This window comes from Equus caballus, chromosome 26, assembly GCF_041296265.1.
Source record: "Equus caballus isolate H_3958 breed thoroughbred chromosome 26, TB-T2T, whole genome shotgun sequence".
Taxonomy (NCBI): domain Eukaryota; kingdom Metazoa; phylum Chordata; class Mammalia; order Perissodactyla; family Equidae; genus Equus; species Equus caballus.
This window is the reverse complement of record NC_091709.1, coordinates 21259386-21275288: the sequence shown is the minus strand read 5'-3', so window position 1 is coordinate 21275288 and position 15903 is coordinate 21259386. Positions and strand designations below refer to the sequence as shown.

The window sequence follows — 15903 nt, the reverse complement described above, 5'->3', positions numbered from 1 at the left end:
AAGCATCTAGTGACCTCATTTGCAACAAAATTGCATTGAACACCTATATTCAAAGAAATGTGAGAAATTGTTTCTTCCCCAAGAGGAGCCTGTACTCTACTTGAAAGTAAACTGTAAACAATTTTTAAAAGATCAATATGTACCAAGTGTTATGTGATCTGTCCCACTTAGTGATATAGTAATAGATGCCTTAAGATTTCAGAGGGCTAGGCTGATAATAGAAGTCGTCCAGAGGAGGTGGGATTCCAGTTGGGCATATGAAGTATGCTACGACGCAGAGCAATGGACAGATACCATGAATGTGTGCCTGGCTGGGAAACAGACGCAACAAAGGTCAGAAGCTGAATAATAGGAGTTCTTTGCTGGTTTGGCTGGAGTGTCATGGTTACAGGAAAGTGAGGGAGATGCACTATTTAACCAGTTAGACCTGGGCTGTCTGCTACCGTAGCCACTAACCACGCATGGCTATGTAGATTTAAATTGTAATTAATTAAGATAAAAGAAAATTTAAAATTTACTCCCTCAGTCACATAAGCCACATTTCAGTTGCTTAATAGCTAGACATGACTACCATATTGGATAGTACAGATGGAGAACATTTCCATCACCACAGAAAGTTCTATTGGACAATGCCAGAGAAGACTTTTCAAGTACCTAGACTTTTATGTGTACATAGACAACTTTTCTTCCCAATGAACAGTGATCACTGTTCACCCTGAGAACTCCCTCATTATACCTGTAAGGCAGTGCTAAGGAATTTTCAAATTACTTTTAAAGGTCTTAAACCTGAATTTGTAAAAGGTCTTTTTGGGGTGTCTGCCTTACGCATATCCTGTCTTTGAAAATTCTCTTTCTCCTTGTTCCCCAAAAGAATGGGTCAAGGATGAGCTTGCTTTACAGGATCTTTTGCAAGGATCTTTTACAGGATCCACTCTTCTCCTGTTTTTGAGAATAAGAATGGATACTTGGTCTCTGGCCAATCAGATTAACTCTCTTGGGGATTTAGCATTGGCACAACTAGACATGTGACAGTTGTCAGGAGCCCTGGATCTGGGACCACGCCACTCTTAAGCTAGTTCATCATTTCCCAATTTGTACAGAGATCAAAAAGAAGATAGTAAATAGCAGCACTTCTTACCCTGAACCCAGGAATAGAATTCAGGGAGCTTCATGAACTCGGAAGGGAAAAAGAGTACATTGGTTTCACCAGCCTCTAACCATATTACTAATTTAGGCAAAACTAGAGTAGTACTGGCAATACCTATGATTTTATTTCCAACAGAAATTACTGATATTTTCACGTCAGAACCCTCAAAGAATTTATACACATTTTGGAATTATGGTAGTTAGTGATACAATGCCAGATCTTCTTATTGACTACATTGTAAAGAAGTATGTATGTTAATATATTGCAAAAATTTACATCAAAAAATCAAATTTAAAATTAATATTTTATGATTGTGTTTTAATATGCCTGGTTTCTTTTTTAATCCTATATCATGTATTTTATACACTGAAAGTATTTTCTGAGAAGAATTCCACGGGTTTCTTCAAAGGGCCAAGGGCACCCATAGCACAAAAATGGCTAATAATCATTCGTTCACACAGACAGGAAAGATGAGGTAGATATGAGAAAGGAGCAGGGACGAGAGCCCGAACTCCTCTGGAGAGGAGATTCTGATGCATTTCTACTTTCCGTTTTCAATATGGTCTCCATTTTGCTTGAGCTGGGCTGAATCCAACTTCAAGACGCCTTCACACCACCAGTGTCAGCTGACATCATAATTAGCCCAGTCGTTTCATTGTTGTCCAATGAAGAAGTTTATCACACAAGAAAAATGAATCCATTCAGGTAAAGCCAGGTACAGATTAGACTTCCAAGCCATTAGAGCCCTTCCAGAACTAAATAGTAAATCACCACTTCTTAAGTAACCCCAACTCTTTTTAGACCAGTTTCTTGGGCTATAAAAATAACTCCCTAGGGAAAAGAAATGCACTGGAGTAGGCTGACGGCCAAAATCCATTATGCTTGCTGAAACGCAGAGCTACTCCAAGTGTCCCTGGTTTTTTGTACCAAACAAGCCTATAGAAGTTGATTGAATTTTATAGACTTTCTTCCTGGTTCTATACATCATTTATCCTGTGTCCTCTCACACCATAACCATTGACTTTTCTCTTCGGACTAGTACAGAATCTCACCTCTCTTTTCTACAAACAAAAAATTGCTTGTGATATTTTTCTACTCACTCAGAAATATCCACTTAAATTTTTATTTCTCATCGGTTGCTTAATGACTGTAGTCCAAACGACATTTGAAATCACAAGTCAAAGTTGACTCTCTAGATCTCCAAACAAAAGCCATCCTTGGAAAATTAGGAAAGAAAAAATGAGAAGGGAGTAGAGACAATTCAAATTTTTATTTTGCCATATTTAAATATTTAATTCTGCTTTCTTCTATTAGCACTTACTTCCCAGTAAGGTGTGTGCTGGTCTAAATTAATCTGTCACATACCGTCTGTTTGAGCTGGCACAGCAAGGTAGGCCTTGAACTGCCTGTACCTCCTGTAATAAGTACCTCTGTTCTCTTTTCTCTCTTCTTCCAGAAAACTGAAAACGCTACTGGAGGTTCTCCTTCTACGGGATTCAGCTTAATTTCTATTAAGCCTGGAAAAGAAGGACTTGATCCCTGACGGCTTAGGCAGGGTGTGGAGATGCACACTTGATCATACGTACTTTATCACCAGCTGCAGCATAAGTTGGGTTCACAAGCTTGCTTTTTAAACAAGAAAATCTGCATCATTTATACCACGGTGCTAATAAATTTAATTTGTCAAGTTCAAGACTCTAAGGACATTGTGTTGGTGTTGAATAGGTCAAGAAGATTTCGTGTGGGGGTAGAATATGGAGGAGGAAGAGTGTGGAATATGGAGGAGAGGGCAGACTCTCGGCAATAGAGCAAGGGCACTGACTGTCTCGGGGGTGAGAGATAAAGCACAAGATAAGGTTGAGAAGGGAATGTGGATATGCAAACTTTGTGTAGTTTGCAAGTTTCCCAAGGGCTTTATTGGCAGAGCGCATATATTGTTGCAAAAGAAGTGAATTACTAATTTGAAATATTGCCATCCTGTGTCAAGATAGTCCTGCTCTTCTCCTGGGAGAAGGGGGAGAAGCAGCACGAGTCCAGAATACACGTCTGAGTTAATCGCCACTAAATGTTCACACGGGGCACAGGCCCTGGAATTGTGTAGGTGCTAATACTGATGAAAGGAGGACCCGCTGTCAGTATTACCTTTCTCCTCTGTGTTACTTTGACACTAGAACACAGTGTAATGAAGGACATGGTCTACATCAGGGGTTATCAAACTATGGCGTTTGGGTCAAATCCAGCCTGCTGTCTGCTTTTGTCAATAAAGTTTTACTGACACATGGCCCTTCTCATTTGTTTACATATTGTCTGTGGCCGCTTTCACACTACGATTTGCATATCGAGTAGTTGTGAGAGAACATTTGGCCCTGTGGAGGTGAAAATATTTACTATCTAGCCCTTTAGCAAAACGATTTGCTGAATCCTTGTCTACACTGAGGGATTAAGAGTTTTCCCTGAGGTCAAAATAATTTGAGAATCATTTAGAAGAACCTTGGGATGCTTCAGGGCAGTGCCTAGAACCAGAAGAGGGCTCTAGTTCTCGCTGAGGGGTCTAGACAAGGGAGACCAGGGAGGTAGAAGGTTATCAAAACAAACCTGTTTCTGACCTCGCTTAGTAACAACTCCGCTTGACCTGTTCTCCACAGACTCTGGGCATCCCCTCTCTCTTTAAGGATTAAGAAAAAAACACTGCTGAAATACTAAAAGGAAAGATCCCTATCTATTATCTGAGCGATGGGTGCAGGCAATGCTCTCTGATTGAATTAATTTACCCTCCAAAACAGGGGATTTCATTTGGGCCCACACTTCATTTCATATTGCAATGCACAGACTTTGTCATCAACAAGCTTTGATAGGAAGGTGGAAAAAGGAAATTTTGTCACCTTCAGTTTCCCAAATTCAGACAATGAGTGGCAAACTCAGAAACTTTCTTCCCTCCCTCATAGGTGCCAAAAATACTAAGTATGGCTATGTTTAAAAGTCATGTTAATTTCAGCCACTTATGTGCACTGCTCGTCTCTTATGCCATTATTATTATGTAGCACAATTACAATTATTAACACCATTAAAGATGTATACATTAACTTGCCAATGATTTTACCTTCCTCTTGGGCAATATGCAAAGTGGTTGGTGCGTCACTCTGAAAGTCAGAGATCTCTATTAAAGTCCTGATTCTTTCGTTTAATCCTGTGTCATCTTCATAAGCAAACTTCTTTTAGTTTTAATTTCTTTATCTGTCAAATGAGGTTAAGAATAACTTACCAAATTCACAAGCTTGCTGTGGGTATTAGAAAAGATGGTATAAGAGATGATGAATATGAGGTTACTGATATTTTGCTCTTGGAGCCTGGGGGCCATTCCTCCTAAAACAAAGAAAAGAATAAAATACAAAAGAAAAGAATTAGTAACAGTTGGAAATATTCTGCCTTCAGAATCTCCCTCCCACTCACCACCACTCATTCACCTCCGGCTGAAACCACTCCCAACGTGCAGAAGAGCTACATGGGGTCCCTCTCTACCCAAAGCCAGCCCCCACTGCAGAAAATACTGACTTTGGTTTCAAAACAGTTGAATATGTGAAAGACTATATTTTACAAATGATTGCAGGCGAATTCTTAGACAGAGAATCAATGTCAACACGTATATGCTGATCTAAAGAAAGAGAAACGGCTTGAAAGCAGTTGACTTTGAAATGAGAATATCCCAAAAATGAGGTTTCTTGAGAAGTTGCAGGGATACATTTTGTTTGTTCTGGCAGCAGTTTTTAGGTTCCAGGTGGTGTTGTTGCTTTAACGTAGCATCTACAATGATAGTGAATAGCACTTTTATAAAATAAGACTTCTATCAATAACTTCTAATAACAAAAACCCAAGTCACCCCGTTTCATGTATTAATGAACTTTCAGTTTCTGAGAGGGGAATTTTAAAACTTGTACCTCAAGGATTATACAAATTTCAAATTTAAACTAGTAAAAATATTTCTGCATATTTCTGGAAGTAGTCAACCCTGTTAACGTCCACTTAAAGCCCAATTATTCAAGAATGTTATAGATAACTATGGGTCTTTGGGGAAAAATCAGCAAGACTTTAAGTGCCCATTAGCTAAAGCTAAATGATAGTGAAACATCTAGAAAAGAGCATGTGGTATCTATCCCTGTGAATACTAAATGAACCCACCATCCTAGCCCAGCTAAAATATTAACAAAACGGGGGCCAGCCCAGTGGCGTAGCTGTTCAGTTCACACATTCTGCTTCGGCGGTCAAGGGTTCACCAGTTTGGACCCAGGGTGTGGACCTGTGCACTGCTTGTCGACCCACGCTGAGATGGCATCCCACATGTAAAGTAGAGGAAGATGGGCACGGATGTTAGCTGAGGACCAGTCTTCCTCAGCAAAAAGAGTGGGATTGGTGGCAAATGTTAGCTCAGGACTACTCTTCCTCACACGCAAAAAAATAATAATTAATAAAACCTTTCCTATGGTGTGAAAAAAAGATTGAAGGTTGAAAACAGAAAAGCTGTTAGGCTATGCTATTTGTCAAAAAAAGATACATTTAAAAATATTTACGGAATGTTAACTAAATACCAAAGGATTACTTAAAATGTTTACATTTTTTAGAAGTATCTGTTCTGTAACAGAATAGGTAGCTATTATATTACAAAATTCTTCAATAGTAGTGTTCTTAATAAGCAACCGGAAATTTTTAACATAAGGAATAAAAGACAATTAAATGCTAATCAATCAAAAATATATACTTAGTACCTATCAAGTTCAAGAACTATTCTTGATGCTCTAGGCAGACTTCACAAAATGAATAGACTTTTTTCCCGCTCCAGATTTATACAGTCCAGTTGGAGAGGGGAAAACATATAGATATATAGATATAGATATAAAGATATATATACATATATAAAGAAATCTTACAGTATAAGGATGTAAAAATAACTGCTGACATTTATTGGGTCCTCACTACAGACCAGGCACTGAACCGAGCACTTTATAGGGACCATCTTATTTAACTTTTACAGGAATCTGTGAGGAAATGCCTATTATTATTCCCGTTTCACAGATGAGGAAACTGATGATCAGAGCGATCAAATATCTAGCGCACAGTCACCTAGCTGGGAACCATAGAGTCAGATTTCAAGTCCAGCTCTGTCAATGTCACCCTCTCAGCATTTTATAAGTTCCCTGTAGTAATTAAGATGTAGGCTCTACAAGCGGGTCCCCCATTTTGAATTGTAGCTTTTCCCACTCCCTGCTGTGTGACCGGAGGCAAATGTTTTAACCTCTAGTAATAGTAATAGGTTTCAGATGGTTAGAGGTGAGTTTGGAGAAGAGGGCCATGGGCACACAGAGGGAGACGCGGGGATGTACGGCCCAGGGATGCTGGCTGGAGCAGACATTGGATGCTTCAGAACCATAGGAACTAAGCCTGGAATCGGGGAGAAAGCAGATTGTAGTGGGTCTTAAATGGAAAGGCATGGGATTCTCATTTCATCCTGTGTATAATTGGGAAGCACTGGAATTGAAAATACCAGCTGGAATTAATATATTCTCCATTACTTCTCTATGATTAGGCATGAACAAAAATACTACCCTGAAACTTCCTGGGTCTGTGTCCTAAGGGACTCATTTTAAATACTTACACATAATACAAGGTAAATATTGATATGTTTATTGTATATTTCTATAGAGTATTAATTCAAGGCATATGTTAAAATATCTAGTAAATAAAATAGTTAATATATCAAATACAATAAAGTATGCACAAACCTCTTCACATACCCTGCCTTGAACCCCCAGCAAATGAGATGGGAGGGAAATAGCAACAGATGTAAATTTACGGAATAGTCTTACTGAATAACTTGTTATTCTGAATAACTTATTATTTTCTAAGTTAGCTAATTTGATTAATAGTCAGTAGACATACAAAGACAGACTTTGGCAGGCAGCTCAGTATCCCAAGAAATATATTTTCCACGTTATCCTATATATAGCAGTTAAGTAAATACATTTTTACCTCTCTCATGAGACCAGCCTTTGAAAACTAACTCAATGTATTTAGTTTGTGAGAAAATACGCTGCCTATATTCTCATGGTTTTCCCATCATTTATCCTTCAAAGGTCTTCGCGTTTTTTAGCTATTGCTGGTTGTCTCTCTAAATTCTATACAAAACTTCATATGTGGGATTAAAACTTTAAGCTCCACCTAAGATGTGAAGAAAACACGAATGCTACTGTGACCCGTTCTTTTATTATTTTTTAATTTTAATTTTTTTTTTTTTTGAGAAAGATTAGCCCTGAGCTAACATCTGCCACCAATCCTCCTCTTTTTGCTGAGGAAGACTGGCCCTGAGCTAACATCTGTGCCCATCTTCCTCCACTTTATACAGGGGATGCCTGCCACAGCATGGCTTGACAAGCAGTGTGTAGGTCCGCACCCAGGATCCAAACCAGTGCACCCTGGGCCGCCAAAGCGGAACATGTGAACTTAACTGCTACACCACTGGGCTGGCCCCATATGATCTGTTCTTTTAAATATGCAAAGTATTGACATTGTTTGCTAAAGTCATTTCTGAAAAATAAACAATCTTGTCTCACTTCCTTCTAAATGGCTTAAGGTGTTTTAATTGATTTTATTTTATTTCACTTCAGTAAAGTGTAATTATAACAGCAGAATCTTCAAAATGTTGAGTTGAGGAAAATACTGCACTTCTTACAGATGGCCGATGTAAGACATGAAGATATTTTATAATTTTTCACTCCTAGGCAGAAATAGAAAGACAAGAGTCTCGCCTCTCCTCCTTTTTGCTCTATCCTCTTTCTTCTGAAATTCTATTAAAATTTTTTAGGCTAAAAGACCCTAGAGATGAACTAAGAAGAAGTTTCCCGCATTATGTTTTCATTTGATTTTTTTAAGGGGGGAGAGGGAGTTGTTCCATGATCAAATAAGTTTGAGAAAAGTTTCCTATAAACAAAACAAAACTTTTAATATGTCCATGTACATTTGTGAATCTAAAAGTGAGGTAATAGCGGTAGTATTTTTAAACTGACTCTACCCTTTCACAGACACCTGGCAGGACCAGCGTTCCAAGGAACGCGCTCTGGAAAGCGCTGTGGTGGACCCACAGAGGGCACCTCCATTTTCTCTGGGGGTTGAGGGGAGGCCCCACTTGAGGGAGAACTGGTTTCTTGAGTTGTTACTTTCTTAATGTGACCTGTGGTAACCCAAAGAACAACCGCCATTCAACGAAAGGAATCTTCCCCTTCCGGTTTTTGACACAAAGCACCAAGCTCCCTTTCCACCTCAGGCCTTGCTCCAGCCGGCCTCCTCACTCGACTGTGTTCCGAGCGACTTCGGAAATGAAATTCCTCCCGTCTGCAGAGACTCGAGTCAGCGCTTGAAGGAGGGCCAGGGCAGTTAATCCAGTTAATGGGGGCAGGTTCCTCCAGGCATTGTCCCAGAACCTGTCTCCTTGGTGATGCTGTGGGCCTCTCGGCAAAGGCCGCTGCACTCCCCCGCTGGCTCCTCTGTCAGCACTTTAATTGGGATTTAGTTTCAGAAGAAGAAAAGAGGCGGGGACACCATACAAACTGGGTCTTAAAAGGGAAGGAAAACTTTGACATCGCAGGTCTTCAGGAACGAAAAAGGCAATGAGTCATAGACTCTTCCATGTTGCTCAATTTTGCTATGTTGCTTCGCCAATTTGGCTTTAACCTCCCAAATTTAAAATGAAAAAAATACCATTTACTTGTTTCGTCTCATGCTGAGAGGATTTAGTGAAGTAATAACACCCATTACAATTTGAGCCTCCCCTTCCTACAAGTTTATACCTTCGGGCGAGTCACTTAACCTCTCTGGGCCTCAGTTTTCTGCAAAATGGTGACGATAATGAGTTCGCAAGCTACTTCTTAAGGTGACAGTGAGGAGCTAACGAAGATGAATGGCCTTTAAAAATTGTATATTATCGTATACCTTTGGGGAATTTTTTTAAAACCAAACTACATTTTTAAAAAAGCAAACAAAAATCTTCCTTTACAGTATTTATGGGAAAAATTCAAGTCATTTTAGCTGATCTTCATAGAGTTGGGCTTCCTGTCGCTGTCAAATGGAAAATAAAATTTGTAAGATAAATTTGGGGCATTTTGGGGCATAATGGGAGCCTCCATCAACTGTCCAAACAAAATACATATGTATACATTAAAACAGTTGTTTCTTGAAGCTCTCGTTTCTTGGTTCTGTTTATTGAAAGCATTCATCTAAAGATGCTGTAACGGTCAAGGATAGGGTCATTATACCTTCATACCTGGGTCACTGTGTTCCACATCCTTTGAGACACAAAAACACATGTCTCTCAATCAGGCTGAAATGTTCTTGGCTGTCCCTGCTTCACGCCTGTGCTAGTTCCTCCATCCCTGCACGTAGTTGGTTAATGTTCTTTTTCGCGTCACTGCTCGCTTCTCCTTCTGACACTTTGCTGGTGGTATGCCTCAGACTTGATCACCACAGCCCCTCCATTCCTCTCGCTTTTCCTTGAGAGGTGGGTTGCGTTCCACTTCTGGCTCTGATAAAGATTTGACCCTGAGACAATATCCCAGCGTCAGCCCTCTGAATCTAAGACCCTGGTGGCGGGGGCGGGGGGGGGGGGAGGTGACCTCATGGGGCATGGACATCAAATGAAGAGAGGTGTATTAATTTCCTATGGCTGCTGTAACAAATTACCACAAACTTAGTGGCTCATAACAACATACATTTATTTTCTTACAGCTCTGGCAGTAAGAAGTCTGTAATGGGTCTTGTGGGGCTAAAATCAAGGTGTTGGCAGACTGCATTCCTTCTGGAGGGCCCAGGGGAGGGTTTCTCAGCGTCTAAAGGCTGTCCACATTCCTTGGATACTGGCTGTGCCACACTTGTGCTTCTGTCACTAGATCTCCTTCCCTGACTCTCCCACTTCCCTCTTTCACTTGTAAGGACACGTGATGACATTGGGTTCATCTGGAAAATCCAGGATGATCTCTCTAACTGAAGATCCTCAACTTAAATTACATTAGCAATGTCCTTTTCATCGTGTCACATAACATATTCATACGTTCTAGAGCTTAGGTTGAGGACATCTTGGGAGAGAGGGAGCATTATTCTGCCTACCAGAAAAAAGAAAGAACCAGAAGTGGAGACAGAGAAGTCAAGACCTCGGGACCCAACCGACCACAGAAGAGAGAGCAGAATAGATAGCATTTGAGTGAGTTCTTCCTCCTAGGCCCTAGCTGTTCCTATCTCAGCCCTGCCTAGCCTGTACACTGTGATCTCATCTTCTTTTCTCCCCTGAAAGGAAACTGTTCTCAAGTTCGTCTTAGATAGTGAGCTAATCTAGGCTAATATGCTCTTCAGGCAGGGCTGCCTTCTCCCTGAGACTTTCTATAGAAGAGGATGCCCCACTTTTATTGACCTCACCACTTAGTGAGTTAACTGTTGAGAATTTGTGGCCAGACAAGAAGGAATGGAGAACCCACTGGGAAGATGTTTTGCTGAGAGACCCTCTCAAGACACTCCAGGCAAGGAGTTGCCTTAATCGGCCTCCTCTTACATAGGCCTGGATCTTGAGACAAAATTGTTCTTTCTACTGAGCAGAAGGATAATCCTAAGCTTTTTCTGACTATGGCTTCCTCATATATTCATGAGGAAAATTGTTCCTCTTGGTGTCAGCTAGTGATTTAAGGATCTGCGAAAACTTTAGCCACACCACTTGAATCAGAACGTGGAAAATGAGGCTGTTCCTAGCAGTTGCTCACATAGACTAAACCATCCAGGTACAGAAATGTATTAGACAAATAGCATATGATCTCATTTATATGTGGAAGTCTAAAAGAACAAAAATGAACTCATAGATACAGAGAATAGATGGGTGGTTACCAGAGGCAGGGGGTGGGGAGTTAGTGAAATGTGTGAAGGAGGTCAGAATTTCCAGTTATAAAATGAATAAGTCAGGGGGATGTAATGTACAGCATGGTGACTATAGTTAATAACACTGAAAGTTGCTGAGAGGTACATCTTAAAAGTTCTCCTCACGAGAAAAAAAAAATTTGGAAAAACAAAAAAGAAATTATTTATACTACTATACCACTTTAAAAGATAGGTCTTTTCAAATGGCCTCTGGCCATGCTGCTGCCTGTGATCACAATGCTTTTTCACTTGGGTGACTTACCCTTTTTTAAAAAATTGATAGGTAGTCATCACTGTCTCAGGGTAAACTTCCTTGACTTCCGGGTTCTGGAAGCTTGGAGTAGATCCAGTGCTTATCTATATCCTGGCATGCATCACATTACTATTTGCATGTAAGCTTTTGGCAGTGAAGTCCCAAAGGCAGCTGTGTGCTTCAGTCATGTTGGGGTCCTCAAACATGTTCCACAATGGTTTGATGAACAGAGCCCTCCCAGACGAAGGAGGAAGAACCCTGCCAGAGCTGGTGAGCCACAGCGGTAGAAAACCAAAGACATGGGGTGACACACACAATAGCACTGGTAACCTGGGAAGAGCACCAAAGAGAGTAAGGAGAATTCCAAATGTGACAGAGGAGAGGCGCAGACCCGGGAAATAGGTGTCTCCCATTTGCCTTTGCCTTGAAATGTTTTAATGAGATACTATATATATTACACTCCCTTCTATCTCCGCTCTCAAGGCTCCCACTAAATGCCTGGCACAGTAGAGCTTAATATATATTTAGTGATTGATTGATTGCCTAATTCTGGCTCAATATGACCCAAAAGGCAAAGTCTCAGTCAAGAATTATATAAAATAAATCTAAAAATTGCATTATTCTAAGGCCCTATAATCAGAATGACGTATAGCTAGGAAGTGAACATTTACTGGCTCCTGACGGTGAGAAGACTCCTACAGTAGCTGAGGAGCATCAATACAAAAGGCATAAAAGAGATGAAATCTGCCCTCAGGATTTGCAGTTAACAGAGGAAACAGAAAAAATATATATGGTAGAAATGATGCAACAATATGTATTAGAAGTTATTCTGACCTTGAGGATACTGGGAAATTGCCCTCTTGGCTCCCGGAGTCTACTTCAGACCATGGTGAAACTGGGTCATAGAAAAAAGATATAGCACAGTTCCCTTCTCAAAACCCATTCAAATTTCCTTCATTGAAAAATACTCATGAGGTACAGCTCACATGGTTGTTTCAGGGATGGACTCAGCCTTCTCATTAGAGGGTGGCCCAATGAGAGCAAAACTTAGGAATTTTGTTCAATGGATGTTACAAGTCAGCATATAATTCCTATTATTGTTGACGGTTGTCTTCCAACTATACAGAAGCCAGCCTAAAGATGAAGCCAACACAGAGGAGGCAGAACCAAGAAAAATCACAGAGAAATGGAAGAAGAACTCTATTTGAACTATATCTAAAGGCTTCTATCTCAGTACTTCTTAATATACTCCACTTAATCTTTATCCAGTTTGAGTTGGGTTTCTGTCGCTTACCATGAAAAGCATCTGATAGGAATAGGAAGGAGTATCTGTGTGCCATCCTCATATAAAAGCCTCATACCATAGAAAGTATTAAAATCATGTGTCCATAAGGAGAAATACAACATATGAAAGAGACAGTAATATTGGCATAGAACACCAGATATGAATACTACTGAAATGCAAGCAAATTCAGATAAAAGTCTTTGGGGAAAAACCACTTCCCTACAAGAATAGTCTGAGGGTTGAAAGTGATCCCTGTCTGATCAGTGGTTGTTGCAGAAGAACTCAAAATACAATCGCATTCTCACTGGAGGGGAGAGGAGCATTTAAGGGTAAAGGAAGTTTGAATTGTTTCTCTGTATCACTTGATCAGTGATCGTCACTGACACGATAAATATAGAATTTTTACTAAAGAATCACTTTTCATTGAAAGCAAATATGATTCACTAGCATAAATACAAAAAGAGAAACAACAGGTGGTAAACACAACTCAGGACATTAAATTTCCATGAGTCACTGAAGCCAGATGGTATGCATCAGAGAATTCTGAAGAAATTTAAGATCAAAGCGTTTTAGATACTAACGATATGGGCAATTTATCATATAAAACAACGATCAGAGTTAGGGAGATTTCCAGCTGTATTGTATGACACTGTTAGGAGGAGCACAAATTGTTCGGTCAATTCCATTAAATGCAATGAAACCTGACAGATGTATTGGACGTCACTGGTGTAAAGCACTGTTCTAGGCGCGGACGCTCAGAGGTGTTTAAAACAAGGCCATGTCCTTCATAATCTCACAGTTGAGAAGATTGCTGCATTGTCAGTAGCAGTCAAATCTATAAATTGCTGAACACATTTAATGACAAACATATTTAATGATTTTATAAAGAGAACAGTGTTTAAATAATTCTCTAATAAAATACTATTCCCATTTGAAAGTGGACTGGTCAGGGGTCAGATATTGATAACTGAAACCATTCTAGCTGCATTAAGAGAAGATTTTGGTGCTTTAAGATTTGTGGAAAGACTGGAGGAATAGGCCTTAAATTGATCTCACAAGAATGACTTCCAGAGCAACACCCTAGAATCACCTCGGTGGGAGACACTGCCTCTGTCATCATCGGTGAAGCAGGAGGCTGCTAGCTCCAGATCCACCAGGCTACCTCTTCCACACCCTCTGCCAGCAAGTGGATGTCCTAGACACTGCCTTTCAACTCTGCAAAGCCAAAGACTGGACGTTGGAAACTCCACTACTGCTGCCGCAGAAGAAACAAACACCCAAGGCACGCTTGCCAAAGGAAACAGCTGAAGTACAGCACTGCATCCACCTCAGGATGTCCACTTCCACCTTCTAAATCTCAGGGCTGTACGTGTGATGGGTGGCCGCAAGGGCATCTGGGAAATGTATATTTTGAGCAATACTGCATTATAGCACAGTGTAGGATCTAGGAATAAAATGGGGTGATACAGTATAGGAGATAAGAATGAAATGAAAGGGGGTGGAATGGAGGCTGAGGGAGCCAATCGTAGTCTCTGCCACAGAAGGCTACATTATCTCCCTCCCTATTTAAAACCTAGTACCTCTCTACCCACTCCCACCCACAAATCCAACCCATCGCAGCTCCTTTCCTTGCCAGTATTGTTTATTATCTTCACCATCCACCCAACTGACCCAACAAGACAGAAGCCTTGAAGTCAGCATCAGCCACCCACTCATTCACTGGACTATGAATCGAACTGTCAATGAATCCTGTTACTTCTATCTCAGATGCCACTGCCTTAGCTCAGGCTCTCTTCACCTTTTTAACACATTATTATTGTTTTCTTTACTAGTAATCTAGCAAGTTCTTCCCTTTAAAGGAAATTTTCCATGTGTCCTGACTTCCAGAACTCTTTCTACAATCAAAGTCTCATCATGTCACTCCTTTGTGTAAAGACCACTCAAGGCTCCTGATTTCCAGCACAATAATGTCTAAGCTTCTTGGCTGGGCAATCAGAATCTTTCCCAGTTTGACCCTACCCTACCTCTTCAACCCCCTCTTTCCAGTTCTATATCTCTTATCTCTGTCTAGAACTCTACACTTCTCACCATTCCCCAAGTACAACAAATCCTTCTATGACTCTGTTCCCCTACATATGTTGTTTTTCCATCCCAGATTGTACTTTCCCACAGTTAATGAACTTCTATTCATTCTTCAAAACCCAGGATAAATGTTACTTTTGCAAAACTTGCCCAAGCAGAGCTCGTTTTTCTCTCCTCTTCACTGCCATCACACATTTTTCACACTGCCATTCGAGTGTTTCATAATATACACGTTTTTCTCATGCTGCATGTCCCCCACCACACTGAGAAGGCCTTTCAGGCAGGGACAGAGTCTCCTCCAGATTCACGTATGCTTCTTCATCCTAAACGTAGCGCAGGAGTTGGCACACCAGAAGATTCAACAAATATTTATTGAATTACCAGATGAAGGAAATATACAAGCATTTGTAAAGCCCTTTTTAAAATAAAAGAGAATTCAAAGACTTAAAAATATATCAACTTATTGTGACAAAACAATATTCCTCTTGTCTTACCAGACTTCAAGAGAAAACTTCGAAGATGTCAGGATAACAGGTGTAGTGTTCTCTTTAAGATCGGCTCAGCCTCTGAATGTTGTAAACTTGCCAGCCTGACTTGCAAGAGTCAAGACGAGCACACAGGCGTTTCTTACAGGCGGCACCAGCTCTCTGCCCAGAGGGAGCCAGCAAAATCCCGGAAGCCTGTACACAGTTTTTCTCAGACCATGTATATGTTTAGAAGATAGTACCCGGATGGCTCTAGGGAAAATTATTGGCTTCCATGTAAAACCCAAAAGAAAGAAAATCTGCTCAAATCCAGAGGGAACTTGTTAAATCAAAGAACAGCTAAGCTCATCTTGTAATAATTCAAATAATTATGAGGAAATTATGAGGATGGCCATGGATCTACATTCGGTCCCAAAAACAAAAACAACAATGGACGTTATTGAATGTTATTCTTATAGGCGTTAGTTTTAGAGTATGGTTTCCCAAAGTGTATGCTGGGGAACACTAGGTAGGGCGTTTGTGGTTAGAGTCTGGAAAATGAGCACGCTATATTGTCTTCTTGGAACATCATGAAGACAGTTGGCATGGTAAGCCTCTGAGAAGTCCCATTAAATGTTGTTTTAAATCCAGTGTTTCTCAAGCATATTTGGCTCTTCGTGCTTTCATTTAACAACTATTAACATCCAGCAGAACTAGTGCTCAATACTGA

At 40.4% G+C, this 15903-nt stretch overlaps 1 long non-coding RNA gene across 2 annotated transcripts in view; it reads right to left on the bottom strand.

The window, feature by feature from the left end:
• The window catches only part of LOC106782629 (uncharacterized), a 107049-nt gene that overhangs the window by 69291 nt on the left and 21855 nt on the right, over positions 1-15903 (bottom strand). For both annotated transcript variants that reach the window (XR_001379875.3, XR_011433065.1), the window contains exon 4: positions 4410-4510. This is a non-coding gene — a long non-coding RNA (uncharacterized lncRNA). The remainder of the gene's footprint in view (positions 1-4409; positions 4511-15903) is intronic.